The sequence below is a fragment of the Chamaea fasciata genome, unplaced genomic scaffold, assembly GCF_029207755.1.
Source record: "Chamaea fasciata isolate MVZ Bird 193981 ecotype frontalis unplaced genomic scaffold, bChaFas1.0.hap1 SCAF_6, whole genome shotgun sequence".
NCBI lineage: Eukaryota > Metazoa > Chordata > Aves > Passeriformes > Sylviidae > Chamaea > Chamaea fasciata.
Genome location: NW_027094091.1, coordinates 63,384,423 through 63,399,953, shown reverse-complemented (window position 1 = coordinate 63,399,953; position 15,531 = coordinate 63,384,423). Strand labels below are relative to the sequence as shown.

Genomic DNA, 15,531 nt, shown 5'->3' with positions numbered 1-15,531 from the left:
TGATAAAGCAGCAGCGGAGCAAGCAAAACTAAAAGCAGGATTTCAGAAAGAGCTCTTTAAAGTCAATATTCAGGTGGCTGAAAAATTGAACATCTTCTTTGGAGTTTGTCGTTCAGAAAAGAGCCCAACCCAGAGCACTCTGCCATGAAGCACTGCCAAATACTGCGTCTAAATTATTACACAAGGGAGACCTGCCCACCTGAAGAGGGTGTCAGTTCAGGGGATTTAAACCCCTTCTGTGCCCAGCTGTGGATTCTAAACAAGTCTAATTCATGAGGCAGAACTTCCAGGATATCATTCTTCCCTCAGCCCATGGGCTGCTGTGTCCTACCAGTGAGTGATTGAGGATGGGTTATGGCTCGGTGGCTTCCATTGGGCCCATTTCCTTCAAAAGTTGTAGCAGAAACCTAAATATCTCTCTTGTCACATATTTATTCAATAATGCCAAATTATAAGCAAATGTAAAAGCAATTATCCAGGAGAAAATAAGGTAGCTGAAACATAAGTGTTTGTTTAATATCATGAATTTTTAATGATGTATTCTCAATTCTTTCGGATTAGGGCTGTGCTTCGGTACAGACCTGCAGATCTGCTGCTGCACCCTCTCTACCTGGCCTGCTAACTGCTCACTCTGGAGGAGGTGGGAAGTTTTTTAGTATCTCTCTTTATGGAAATAGAGGGACAGAAGGATGTGTGCTTGAATCTTTCCTAAGAGAAACTGAGGTTCACCCAAATTGTGACAAACAGAGCAGTTTTTTCCCAGGAACCATAATACAGATATATCTGAAATTATTTCTTCAATTGCTAATGCCAACAGGACTCTGTTTTGCATTGAATGATTTGGAAACTTCCAGAGGACATGTCTTTGGTTTTGGATTTTAATGCAGCTACAAGTCTGCAAGAGGTAACAGTTCACATCTTTCCTAATCAGTTTAGTTCAATCTAAATGAAGAAATAAATATTTGAAAACTGGAAAAGATATTTTTTTCCAGTTTCCTTAAATTTTCCTTTAATGGAAAGCTAACCTGTTAGCTACAGCAGCAGTGTTTCCCTTGTACAACCTCTCCAGGCTATTTATTTGTTTCCCAGAAATTGACTTCAATGTAAATATTTTTAGTATTTTTTTCATTCATTTTTGCAAGAGGATAAGACATGATTTCATTTGCTGTAATATAAAGTATTTCAGTTTCATGGAAGTAATTGAAAAGAGTATTCTAATGGTCTAATGAATCCTAAACCCTGTTATAACATTTGGAGAGTATTGGGACTTGTTTTTATTTTGATGTCTTGGGTTTTTTTTTCCCTTTTCCAGTGTCTGTGAGTGAGCCTCTGACATCTGCATCATGTAGATGCAACCTTACTATTTTAATATCACACATAATTCTATTTCAGCTGATTAAATTGAAAGAATTTTTGGGATGAGGGCACTTGCATCCTCACAGTAAATTGAACTGAGACATTAATAAGTGAGCCCTATAAATAGCATGAGAGGCAAAAATGTTAAAAAGAAGTTTTTAAAGATTTAGCTGAACCAAGTAAGAAGAATATGGTTTCTCAGCTAATCTCCAGAGAAAAGCTCTTTCGTTTAATTCTGGAATATTCAGATGAATTTTAATTTGTGTGTAACTATATCTCCACAAAATGCATCCTACTCATTGACGCTAATGGAATCGTTTGGAGGTCTGAGAATCTTAGGTTTATCTGATAATTCTATAAACTTACTTTGACTGGGGCTTTGTGCTTGCTTAGAAGTTGTACAGCTACTAAAAATAAATGTGTGATCTTGTGATGGGAAGTCTTCAGAAACTTAAGTGTTTCAGATAAGCTGTGCACTGGCTCTCAACTCATCGGAACCCCAGCAAATCTTGCCAGGCTGGAAAGTTCTATAAAAATGTGGGAAAGCTAAAAACTCTCTCTGATGGTGAAGGCAGAGAAGATGGAGGAGAAAGTTTGCAGCCAGTCCTGTCATTGACTTACTGAATGACCTTGAGTAAGTGTTAAGATGCTCAGGTAAAGTGTGAGTAAAAATTATTTATCCTTTGCAGTCATCCTTTTTGTTTTGCAAGCTAATGGAAACCAGTGTTTTTACCAGAGAATTTTCAGAAATTCACCCCAAACTGCTACCTTGGTGGTAGGACTGAGAAACTCGGTGCATACTTAATTTTAGGGGCTAGAAATCTCAAACTGGTGTCTATCATAAGGTTTTACACTGCTGCTCCTCAGTTACAACTGCTACTCAAAAGGACTCTGAGGTTGACTGCCATAATATCTGTGCTGAGGTCAGCAATAGCAGGTTATGAGTGATTAGGAGAACCATCATTGTGCTACATATATTTAAGTTTTTGCTGCAATTAAATCAAGAATTGAAGGATTGTTTAAAAAATCCACACCTAAAAAACAGACAACAAAACAAACAAAAGAGTGGATTTTTTTAACATCATAGTGTGGATTCAACTTAGGATTCTCTTTGAGATTTATGCCTATGCCTGCAACTCCTTAGGCTAAAAGAACCAGTGCATGTCTCTCTCGGATAAAACAGGCTAAAATGAAAAAGGGATATAGGGTTAGACTTTTTTAAAAATCTTTTCGTTGCCATATATATTTATTGCCATATTTGATAATGAAGAAATTAGGTGGATAATGCATATCAAATAACCTATTTCTGAAAACTAATTTTAAGGCTTATTTTTATTAGAAATCAGAAAAAAGTCTGAGTACAAGCAAGAAATAAACAGCAGGATATGAATCTGGTAGACACTTAATGACAGAAATTTCAGAATTATGTCCATTTTGCATAAGTAATAAATACATCAAAAGTGTGTGTCCTAAACCCACTAACTGTATCATGTGAAATTTAGAAGCAACTCTTATTTCTACAGCTCAAGAAAATCTCTAGCACAAATACAAAAGTCTTGTTTATATAATTTCCAAGGTGATGCAATTAAGGTGAAGTGTACTTAGTATAAAGATTACAAATATGCCTCTCTGTGTACATGACACTTTTAAAGGACTGTAACAAGATGGCTAAGTAGCAGGCACAGCACCTCTTTGTCTGTACTGCAGCAGTAATTGGCTTAAGAGGCAGACAACAGTAGTGAACATTTGCCTGAGCTCCTCGGAAAATGTCTTCAGCCTTGGCAAATGGATCTGCTCCACAATTCATTTTGTAGGTATTAAGCTCAGTCCTGTTTTCCTACCAAGCCATCATCTCCTTAAGCAGATTATGGTTTATTGCTCCAAACAGCAACATCTGAAGGGGAAGCGATATTTCCATTACATCACCCGAGTAGGTGGTGACATTTTGAATGCTTGATGACATTTCCTCTTGTAAATAGACAAGGGAAGTCAGTAGGTGCAGCATTACTTTACCTTTTGGAAAATGTCACTGAGCTGAGGAAAGCAAGAGGACTCCTGTATATTATTTTATTGTTTCTGGGAAACAGAAGGAAATTACACCAAAAAGTTCATAGAATCCTATGTAATACTAATACTATTTGGTGGGGTTGCTGTAAAGAAATATCATTGAACTTCAACTGCATGCATTGTTAGTTTTTATAATAAATAGCTCTCTTACTTAAATTCATGCCTCTTTAAACTTCTAATGCTCCTGACTTTATCCTGTAGAAAGAACATATTTTACAACCTTACCTGTCCTCTCACATTTACTTAAAAAATATTTCTTCTTTTAACACCTAAAAATGTTCCTTTCCTTATCTCTTTTGTTTGCTTTCTAGCATCTGCATTGATCATTAGAATAATGCTTTTCATTTTAGTCCCTACTCCTTTATTAGTATTTGGGTCTCCTGGCTCTCACTTGCCTTCACTCTGCTGGTACCCTGGTACTCACTGAGAAGAGTAATGTCATTGGGGTGCTTGGCCTCAGCACTTTTTCCTCTACAATAGGCATCTTGGGACTTTTTTGATTACAGATTGCAGAAAAGGGAGTACATTTACTCTGAGTATAGTCTCCCACAAGAGAAAACAGTAGTGTTGCATTTTTCCCTGGAAAGCTGACCCCAAACAGATCTGTTAATCCCACAGAAATCTATGTCTAATATAAAAAACATTTCAGGAAATTGTTTGTTGCAGTATTCTGTGTTTGAAATACTTCTCCTGAATGCCATCTATCTAACAAGTCTGAGCCACGACAAGCTGGTTTTCAGCCAGGTCTGTTTCTGCCAGTTGCTGAGAGCAGTTGGCACCATCTCTGTCTATCTCCTACAAAAAGGCAGCATAGAAAAAGATATAATCAGTATGCTAATAATAATATTTATAGCTGAGGCTCATTAGATGATCATTCCCAGTAGTTTTCCATCAAATTTGAACTCAACCCACAGACTATTCTGACTTTATCGGACCTTGCATATTTATTTAAGAAACACTTAACAATTTTTGTCTTCTAGGATCAGTCTAAAGATTCACTAAGTCAGGGGTGAAATATTCTACATTTTCTTTATCAGCATCCCTTTGGAACAGCTGCACACTGCTGAGCCTGGCCAGCAGACCCCACCCAGTGTGCTCTCATGGCTCAACCAGCATCCTTTCAGTCTCACCATCGCTCTTTCAGAGTCTCCCAAATCTCCTTGTGCCTTCCTGGACACCTCTTGAAGGTCTACTGCAAAAACTTTTTTTTCTTTTTTTTTTTTAGCTGTTTGATTCCTGTGATGCTGTTGAGATGCTCCTGTGGACATCTCTGTGCTACTCAACTCTTGCAGACAGACCCCATGTCATTGTGATTAACATTTGAAGTTCATACTTTTATTCTGTATTAAAAGATCTTCTGTACAGTTAGTTGGAGACACCACACCCTTCTCCAGTGCTTTTGCTCTCTCTGCCTAACCAATCCCTATGACATCAGGTTTTCTTTTGCCAACAGGTTTTCTCTGGAAGTTTGTTACTTGTTCTCAACAGACCAGCAGAAAGGTTTCCCACTTTTTATCTTGTCCTAATCCTACAACACACAGCTGGTGTTGAGTGTAGTCAATTTGGTTGCTGTCTTGAGGCAAGAATGCTGTCTTGGTTATCCCATTCCCTCCTGACTTCAGCATGTACCCAAAGGCTACATCCCCCTTATTTTTTTTCTTCTGTTTCCTTGATCGCTTTTATAAAGTGAATGGACTTTGACATTGAAGAAATAGACCTCTCTGAAATGGATTTGGAAGCATCTTTGGGAAAAAGCAGAGCCAAGTCTTTGTCAACCATCTAGTCTTATGATTCTTCCTCATGGTAAATGCATTGTGGAATGTAGAGTTGTGGGGGTTTTTTTTTATATTTCTTGACAAGAAATAGTTCAACACTGCTCACAGAAGACACAGGGAAGAAATCTCTGGACTGTAATTTAGTACAGCTTAGAAGGCTTATGATGATTAGCACAATTTGTTCTCATCACGTTAAAACGTCTGTGCCATCAATATTCAAAAGGGCACAAATCATCTTCCAAAGATATGATTCTGTAAGTAAATTTTGCACCCATTTATTTTGAGGGGTTTGCAAATAGTTTCACATGTTTATTATGAAACCTGAGCAACAGTAGCATATATTCCTTTTAAAAGAAGCTGGGAGGAAAAAAAAGTTGCAGCTAAAAAAGGCAGACTAATCTCTTGGAAACTCCTCACTGGAACATTGTAACATTAACTGGCAGTTTCCTCGATCCAGGTAATTTATTCATGAAACTTATGGAGGTTAATCAAAAGTTCATATAATTGTAATAAACAGAATACATAATGGACTAATCATGCAATTCAAGGCATTTTGTAATTTATTTGAAATATCAGATAAAAATAACTAAGAGGTGTGCCAGGAAGCCAGCAAATAATTTGGAAACTGATGAGCGTGGCATACCTGCTGAACTATGAATAGATAATGTAGTGTCTAAAAATATATAGACAAATATAACAAAGTCGAAAGTATTCCGGATGCTTTTTTTTTTTTTTTTTTTTTTTTTTTTTTTTTTTTTTAAGGCTTTAAGAATTATTTAAAAGCTTATGATCTGGTTTCCAGTTATGCCTTCACCAGCACAGGTTTGTACATAGTAAGGATGCACATGACGGTCTAGAGGTGCACCCATGTTACCAGCTAAATGGGAATGAAAATCAGCTACACTGGGATCTTAATATGTGAACACAAAATGGACTCTCATTTGTATTTGCATTTTTCTTTTTCCAAAAAGGATTTGTTAAAGATTAATAAGGACAGAGGCTATGCTGTGAAAAGGTTCGGGGTTCAGTGTAAGGTGGCTTGTGGTTATTTGTTTTTAATGAGAGGGCAAAAAAAAATATATAGTGTATGTTGCAAACACACAGGCAGATAAAACGTCTTTTATCACAAGTGCATAGGTTAAATAGATATCTATAGATATAAAATATCTATAAAATAGAAGTGTGCACATGTATACTGAGTACAGAGGTGACTGAACACTGACATGGGTTACCTGGAGAAGCTGTGAAGTCTCCATCCCGTGTGATAGTCAAAATCCGTCAGGGTATGGTTCTGCTCTGGGCCACCCTGCTTGAGTACAGTGTTTTCCAGGTGTCTCTTCCAACCTTAGCCATTCTGTGATGCTGTGAAATTCTCATGTATGATAAAAAATGCTTTAGTTGGAAAAATACAGTATTTAAAATGTCTTATGTGCTTTCATTATGCCAAAAACCTAATTTTAGGCTTGCCTTCTGGATAATGATTTGATTTTAAGCAAAATCTTCGTTTTGCATAAAAATTAGTGAGGGTGGGCACTGAAAATCAAGGCATGTAATAATTAAGTACTGTGCTACGCTGCAGAAGAAATGTGTTTTCTAAAAAATTGAATGTCTGAAATAAAATGGTCAGTTCTAAAAAACAAAAGCCAAAGCAAATGGTGTCAGCTACAGGAAGAGTGAGGAGATAGAATCCAATTTCCTGAAAAATCGTAATTTTTCCCAGAATACAAAGTTGAACAGCCTAATAAGGAGATCATACAAAAAGAAATTTTAAACATTTCACAGGAAGGCATTTTTCAGACCTTGGTTGGAAGACTTTCAACTCAACAGTTGCTTTAATCAGTTTAGTCAATTATATGCAGGGGAATCACTTCAAAATCACAAGAAAATTTCATGTTATGCCTTGTAAGTGATGAACAACTTCCAGACTCTGTTCCCTTCTTAAACCCATACAAAAAAGATGAAAAGATTAGCACTTTTCATGGCACCCTTACTTTCCAAGATTGCTTTGAAAGCAGTGAGCAAAGCACAGTAGATTTGAAAACTAAAGAAGCTATTGTGCAGAAATTAATTGATGGCCTTGTTTTGACTGTGTTATAGCAGCAGAAGTAATGAGTATAGACCTTGCTTCAGTGTTTTGCTTTCCAGCACATGGCAGAAAAGCCAGTGAGCTGAATCCTAGCAGGTGAATTCTTTTTTTGGAAGTCAGGCTTTTTGAAGTAAGTGGGTAAGCTCCTCTTTCAGGCAATGTTTATTTTCTTTCTAATAGGCACTTTTACTTTCAGGCAATCAAATATTTTTCTGCTCTCTACATAAGCCTCTTTCCTTTCAGGCAGGTAAACTTTTTTTTCTCCCCCTTATTTCCCCCTGGTAACCAAACATAACCTAAAAGAAAAGGAAGAGATTGAAGTTGTTTACCCATAAAACTCTGCCACCTTCCTATCCTAGGAAGTTGTCTTGTGACCTACTTCCTTACCACTGTTTGCTATTGTGCAAGGACAAAACCCAAATGTCATTTCACGACATAATCCACTGTCAAAATTGGCACTAGCCAGCAGGCCTGCTGGTGGTCACTCACAGATAACAACTGTGGAGCAGGCATAGCAAATTAATTTTTTCCACAGAATATGGTTAAGTCAGGGTTGAAGAGTATTGGGAAAGAAGGGTGGGAGAACTCATGCTGCCTCTGTCAGGTCACATATATTCTTGAGGCCTAAGTTTCCAGTACTTGTCAATGACTTGTCAAGTTGGCATTCTTCAAAAACACGCTGTTTGTTAATTGGTGTCACATAAACAGGGTATTTCTATTTTCTACAATACCATTAGCGGGTTGGTTACTTACCCACTTCTCCATTAACAATATTAACATACATATTCTAGATCTGTAATGTGATGGTCTTAAATGCAGTTAAGGTTCTGAGTAATAACTAATGCTTTGGAACCTCATATTTAAAAGATAGCAATAGTTAGCGTTAAATTTTGAAGTCTTGAAAATACTACTTGTTTTACAGATTAATATCCATCTTTTGACTAAGACCATAGGGTACAGGGTTATCCTTTGTAGAGTCCTAAACACATACATCCTTCTGTTTATAAAATGCATTGTACAGTAAATAAAAATCCCTCTAAATATTGAGCCAAGAAAGAGGTTCTTACAATATCAAATGCTTTTCAAACTTCTTTAGGGAGACTTAATTCTAAATCATGCCAGAGTAGTAAGGGAGGGTGAGTGCATGTTTAGGAACACTGGAAGTAGCTTGCTTTAGGATACTGCAGTTTGCATCCATGGGAGGAGTCTAAAAGTTAAATGCAGATGTCAATTTTGAAATTTTATATCATTAAAATTCTTGATTCATTAGGTTTTTGTATTTAAATGGAAGACAGAGGACAGCTTTTTTTTTAATCATCCAACTTTTTTTTTTCTGCATTTGAAGCTCTCTTTAGGCTATTTACTAGCATTTGTTCCTGAAAGCTTCTCTTTCTACAGATTATGTAAATGCTTTTGATGGTATAGCATCAACCAACAGAATCCTATTCTCTGATAGGAGATACATGCCCTGTGTCATCTGCAGACATTCTTAGATGTCACTTAGTATCTTGTCTCTATTTTCACATTTACACAGAAACAGTACAAAACTTACTTTGCTTTATGACTTTTCCTTTGCAGCTCACACCTCAGCATATTAACATATATTGAAAATCAGGCAGTGTGCCTGATGCAACATTCAAGGTGTCTGCCTGTAGGATACCTCCTGTTCTGAGAGGATGGGAGAAGTGCCAGACCTGATGGGCATGACTGACTCTGAGCAGGATGTCATGATTATCATCACTGCAGAGCTACAGAGGACAACTAGGCAGCTATGTAAAGGCCCTGGGTAACATGTTGGTTGTCATCAACACAGCAGAATGTTTTTATTGTACCTGTGAAGGCAGGGAAGATGTAGAACACCTACCATGCATACTTGACCTCCTCACCCAGTGAGGCTTCTATCTTATATTGGCTCTTATTCAGTGCCCTTAACACAAATCTCAAACCTTAGTTCTGTTTCATCCTTAGCATTTCATACATGTGAAGTAGCTGCCTATTGCTTTTAGCTGCTTGCTGCAATATTTCCTATGGATGCAACAGGTGGAAATTAACAATCTGCTGGCTTTTGCAGGTGTTAGATAATGTCTCATGTGGACCTGGTACCTGGAGATAATTATACTCTTCAGTAGATTTACATTGCCTCTTTTACTTTGTGTGACCTGGGGAATAATTATATGCTACCTAGCTGCCTTTTCATACTGTTCTATCAACTATTTCATTTATTTATGTACAATGGAACCATTGGGACCAATAACTTTTATTTCTTCCATTTATCAAAATATTTAACTAGCATACTCCAAGGTGAGTCATCATTAAATAATGGTTTAGGGCACTGCTGAGGTTAAACTTAAATCATCATAGTTGTTTCTCTTGCTGCAAACCCCCCAAATCTGCCTTCTGGCAGTGTAAAAACTTTGACAGCTATGGGCTTAGGTCACGCCATTTAATATCAAGAAACTGTCAGATCTTGTTTTCTTTTTGCTATTCCCCTCATTAGTTAAAGCAGGTTCTTTCCTGCAACAGGTCGGCCTGGCTCAGCCTAGCCCAGCACATCCACAGGAGTGTGATCCCAGGATGATCCACCAGAGTGAAAATATCAGTGCTCTGTCACAGTAAGCCAACTGTAACATCTTCCTGCATCCACTTACACAGCCTGGCAGTTGTGCAAGTAGCTGTGTTAAAACAGCAGCTCTCAAATTCTCTTTTAGGCTTTCTTCTGATGGTGGTGGACCTTGAGGAATTTTGGCTTTTCCCCAACCCGGATACATATGTAGTATTTCCCTCGATGGATGGCAGGTATGTGACAGTAGGCTGTTTGTGGATGAGTTAAACAAATCAAAGGTAGAAAACAGTTTTTATATTTCCTTCATAATCTATTATTTAATAAAAAATGTGGAATTGAACTGTAGTGTTTTAGAGTATTTTAGGGTATTAGACATTAAAAACCCTTCACTGAGCTCCAGAAATGTGTAATTCTTCCACAGGGAAGAGTGTACGCATTTATTTTTTTGGGTTTGTTTTATAAAAGTCTAAACAGGTTTTTGGGGTGTAGATAGGTAGATTTTTACAAACAGAAATATGGGTAAAAGAGCACTGCAGCACAAAGTCAGAGATGGTAGAAAGTATCAGAATAAAAATCTACTATTCAGAGTATATCTAAGATGCATCTTGCTTGTGGGGGTGTGAATGCAGCATAGTTTTTCTCTTGATCTTTGATTCATGCAGAATACTGAATGGACTATAGAAAACTGAATAAAGTACTTATGTATATGTGTAGTATATAGTAATATATACAGCAGGTGTCCACTAGTCTGTCGTGTTGCCTTATGATTTATCCCAATGATTTTTTTTTTTAATCTACTCTTCTGCATGTGCAAGCCTCTGAGTTGCCCTGGTGAGGCATTGTTAACTAAGACTCAGGACATGTTTATTTCAGCTTTCCATTTCCCTTTGCTCCCCTGGCGTGCTAGGAGTGTGTCTTGGGCATGGCTTAAAAGGACTTCCATGTGCTTGCCCAAAATCACTGTGGCTGTTACTTTCCCTTTTGGCCCTTCTATCACAGTTTGGGTCAGAATTGTCCAAAGACATCACTTTATTTTCTTGTCATAGTTCTCCTGTAATGAAGGGTCTCAGCATTTTATGCGTGAGGAAATTAAGCTAGAAACTTTAATAGCAAACCAATTCATTTTAGCATTGGAATGTGAAAACCCATTTTCTGGCATTATTATTGTTAGATTTTGGAACCCTTGAAGCTGCTATTCATACCTCCTGATGAGCATCCAGGGTCAGAAAAATACCCTGTTTTTGATCATTATGTAAAGATTACTGAATAAACTGAGAATTCATGGAAATATGTAGAGATGTGACTACAAACCACTGTCTCCCTTCTCGAAGTGCACTTAATTGTTAAACACATTGGGGTACACGTGCATTGCTATGAACAATGCGGTTCAGACACAGAGCCAACCTTGGCTTCGTGTCCTGGCCAAACAAAAACTGGAGGGAAATAATGCCTGAAAATCTCACTGCCTAAAAACTTTCTCCAGGTATGGGGACCTACTTGGAGTGTGTCCAAGGAAGGGTAATGGAGCTGATGGCAGTCTGGAGTACAAGTCCTTATGAGAGCTGCTGAGGGTATTGGTTTTGTTTAGCCAAAAGAGAAGCAGGCTGAGAGGACACCTTCTCTCCCTCTTGTCAACCACTTGAAAAAAAGGTTGTAGCAACATGAGGGCTGAATATCAGAAAAAAATTCTTCACTGAAAAGGGTGGTCAGACACTGGAAAAAGCAGTCCAGGGAGGTGATACAGTGACCATTCCTGGAAGTGTTAAAAAAAACCCCAAACAAACAAAAAACATGTAAATGTGGTGCCTAGGGACACGGTTTAGTGAAAATGTTATGCTGATGGTTGGACTTGATGAATGTGGGTGTCTTTTCCAACTACAATGGTTCTGTGATTCCACATTCTGGATGCAGTGATACAGTCTGGTTTTAGTCAATCTTTCCTCATTCTTTGTCAGGTGAGATTCACAGTACAATGCATTACAGTATCCCTCGGGTAGCAGCTAAAGAACCAAAGTGTTATAACACTGTCTTGGACTGGCTCTGCTTTTTGTGGAGCAGAACTGATGTTCCGGGCAGGAAAATCTTAATCTGTGATTCCCACTGTAGTATGGAACAGGAATGCACTAGCATATCTTCAGAAATATGTTTCACATAGTTTTGGTTTTAAAACAACTGAAAATAATAGCCGTACAGGTACACATAGGACAAGATTAATGGAAAAAAAAAGATTGGAAATGTATATTATAAAGTAGATAAATTTTACTGGAACATCTCAAAATTGAAACTAGGTATTTAAAAAAAGAATCATAGGATATTTTTTTCAAAAATGTTGTCTTCCAATCATTTATGGTAGAAGGCAAATAAAATAATTTGGTTTTACTCTAGTAGCAACAAATTTTTATGCTTGTTTCTCCTATTATTTAATATAATATACAAACAATGTTATTATTTGAATTTAAAATATCTGAGGGGGGATTCATATCCTCAGGTTTAAGCTGTCTGCAGAGATCACCTACAGCGGAAAGGCAGAAGTAAACAGCCCCATAAGATGATTTACCTTACACTGAGGGAATAGGTCAGATTAAACACCTCCTCAAAGTGATTGCAGCCTTAATTGCATGGGTGTTGAGTTCAGCAAAGGTGAAGACATCTTCTCTATTGTTCCCTAAGGTTACTTAGGTAAACCCTATTCTCAGTGTTTGTAAAAATGTGTTTTAACTTTTTTTTTCTTTTAAATTGTGGTTAACTCTGTCTGAAACTGGGAAGAAGAATCACAGGAGAATGTTATGTACGATATCAAAGTGGCCTCAAATATCCTTTTTTATAAACAGCAGCAATATATTGAATTACTTTTGATTGCAGCATGACATATACATGAAGAAATTATATAATCCAAGCACTTGCACATTTGGGAAAAGAGGGAAATACAAAGGAAAATTAGACAAGCTGTATAGTCAGGGATTAATTTTAATATTTTTCAGAGCCTGTACTAATCCATAGACGTGGGTGGACTACCTGGCCATGGAAATTTCCCATAAAAACCCAGAGATCCACAAATGATCAAAGATGAGCTGAAAATATGCTGGCAAACTGGTGATCCACTCAGCATTGGTCTAGAGCCACCATATTTGATATATAAGGTAATGCCATCACTAGCAAATCAAACCTGCCTTGCCCACCTCTTCTCACAGGTTTCTGCTGAGATGAATCTATGCTTTGGAACATCAGTTTCCAAATGATGTAAATTAAAAAGCAAACATGAGAAATAACATAGACTTGTTTGAATCAGATCTTTGACTTTAACATGGAAATGTCGTCCATATTCTCATATTCTCACAAATTATTTGCCCCATATAAAGCTACGCTGGTTGAATGGAAATTTTTTTTTCTTTCACTGTGTTTCAACTATCTGATTTTTTTGTTTCTGTCACTGATATACGAAATTGCAGAGTGTCAGTGAAATGAAAGTTGGGTTAGAATCACAGCCTTCTGCTGTGGTGGGTATTGTGGGCTGCTTTAGGGTAACCTATTTTGAGAAGTTATTGTTTAAATAAGAACCACGATGACTTTTAAAAACACTTTCTGACTAATGATCTTAAAGACCAGTGACTTTCAAAGTTACATGATCCAGATTTATAATATAATTTTCAGGATTTCAAATAATACCATTAGAGAAAAAACAAAACCAAACACAAATAAATAAACAAAATTGAAGCCAAAACTCAAAAATATTTTCTCCCTCTACCCCCTCCCAAATCCTTTCTAAAAAAAATGAGTATTTTTTCCTTATTGTTGGCGCCCCAGCACTTCCTATTCAAACCACCCTCTATTTTAAGCCATAAATTACATATACAGCTTAGACAACTCTTCAGCAACACATTTAGGATTAAAAGCATGTTTTGTTTATTTTAATTTTAAAAATATAAGTATTTGCTTACACTTCATTATATTGTCAAGTGTTCCTTGAAGAGTTATTTTTGGAGGTATTCACTTTTATTACAGGTAACAAAAAGGATAAGTAGATCAATGAAAGTTTTTCACCTTTAGAGGTCATTCCTTCTCCTCCTAGACAAGGCAGTAACATCCCACACCTGGTGAACATAACCTTGCTTGAAATCTGCCCACGGGCTCCCTTCCAGTTCTTATGACACCACTACAAATCCACAGGGTTGTTCTTTGAAAGTTTAGCAGTTTATATAAGTTTGTAGAGCGACTAGAGTGAAATCAATGTTTTTTAATTACGGGAAAAGTAACTTGAAATATGAATTTTGCATCACTTAAGCAATGTTGTATTCAAAATTTGTCATATGTAAGGCCAAGAATTTCTTGTTAGCACAGTTGAAATAATGAGAGTTTAATCATTCTTAGTCCAGGAGAAGTATAATAATGCAGTTAGGAATTTGGATGCATGTTTCTTTGTTTCTAAACCTATTGCTGGTGCTGTGATCCTTCTTCTTCATCTCCTGACCAGGGGATTGCTGCTGGTGCTGTCAGTGATGGTATCAGTCCTTTACAAGGAAGAATATTGGGTTATTTATGTCAAAGTTTCTTCTTCTTCCCTCCAGGATCCATTCAGGGTCATTTTAATGTCTCCTAATGTGCTTTTTACACTTTCTTTCTTCAATAATCAGCAGCTCCAAGTAATTTTTGAATTTGCTACATATACTGCCTTGTACTTTTGTTAGATATTAGTTCTTAACTCTCTTTGTTGCCCCTAGAACCAGTTTTTTTCCAGCTCAGGGCATTTTTTTGGGGAACCATGGATGAGTTGTTTATGGGCTTGAAGTGTTGATGCCTGTGCCCCATTTCCATCCTTATGGGCTGTTTCTAGATACAGACATTATGTGCTGCAGGAATGTGATTACATCAACAAGGTACTTTATTTACTGCTAAAACTCTTTTGTTGTTGTTTTTGAAGTGTTATTTTTTTAATTAATTTTACTGTACAGTGATATCTGAGATATAAAGTTTATGTACTATAGGAAAAAAATTAATGTGTCTTAATGTTTTGATCATTCAGTTTGAAAACAGGTATGATCTAAGTAACCTCTAGTTTGGAGGTAGTTTTACATTTTAGTAAAGAATCTGGGCATGTAAATTTAGATTTACAGTTAAGCATCCTAATGAAATAGCATGATCTTTAGAGCCTGAATGCAGGCTATTCCTGTGATACCCTATCTCAGTGTCTTAGATGACTCTGTGCTTATTTTGTGTCATGACCAATAACTCTGTTCTCAATTGTGGGTCCTGTCTTGCCCATTAATGATAGCATTCCTGTCCAGAGGTTATGCAAGTCTCTAAGTAATTGCTTTTGCAATGACTCTTGGGCTATTTTGTGGGACTGGGACAAGTTTCCAAGGAGAAAACAAGTAATTTTGAAGTGAGCAGTGGATTCAGGGCTGAATAAGAACAACTACTGAAGCTAATAAAAGATAATTGTTTTTGTTTGATGGTTTTAGGGGAATTTAATATTAAAAAAAAAAAAAAAATTGGAAAACTATGCAGATGTATTGGGAAGCAAAACTCCATTGTGGTTACCAACACAATGGAGCCAATACACTTCTAAAATGGTGACATATATTTTACAAAATTGTTTGCATTTTCCTGCTGAGTTACCTGTGTATCCGTGGGTCATTTAGCCTGCTTGCTACAGATGGACAAACTCTATCCTTTATCTTCAATAA

At 36.9% G+C, this 15,531-nt stretch overlaps 1 long non-coding RNA gene across 6 annotated transcripts in view; it reads left to right on the top strand.

The window, feature by feature from the left end:
* The window catches only part of LOC136291488 (uncharacterized), a 35,598-nt gene extending 20,797 nt beyond the window's left edge, over positions 1–14,801 (top strand). The window contains exons 2-7 of one of the 6 annotated variants that reach the window (XR_010721563.1): positions 562–640; positions 818–904; positions 1,821–1,990; positions 9,808–9,896; positions 9,993–10,080; positions 12,829–14,801. This is a non-coding gene — a long non-coding RNA (uncharacterized lncRNA). Of the gene's footprint in view, positions 1–561; positions 641–817; positions 905–1,803; positions 1,991–9,807; positions 9,897–9,992; positions 10,081–12,828 lie in introns of all 6 variants that reach the window. The other 5 variants (XR_010721562.1, XR_010721561.1, XR_010721564.1 and 2 more) reach the window with 5 other exon arrangements.
* Positions 14,802–15,531: the final 730 nt, after the last annotated feature.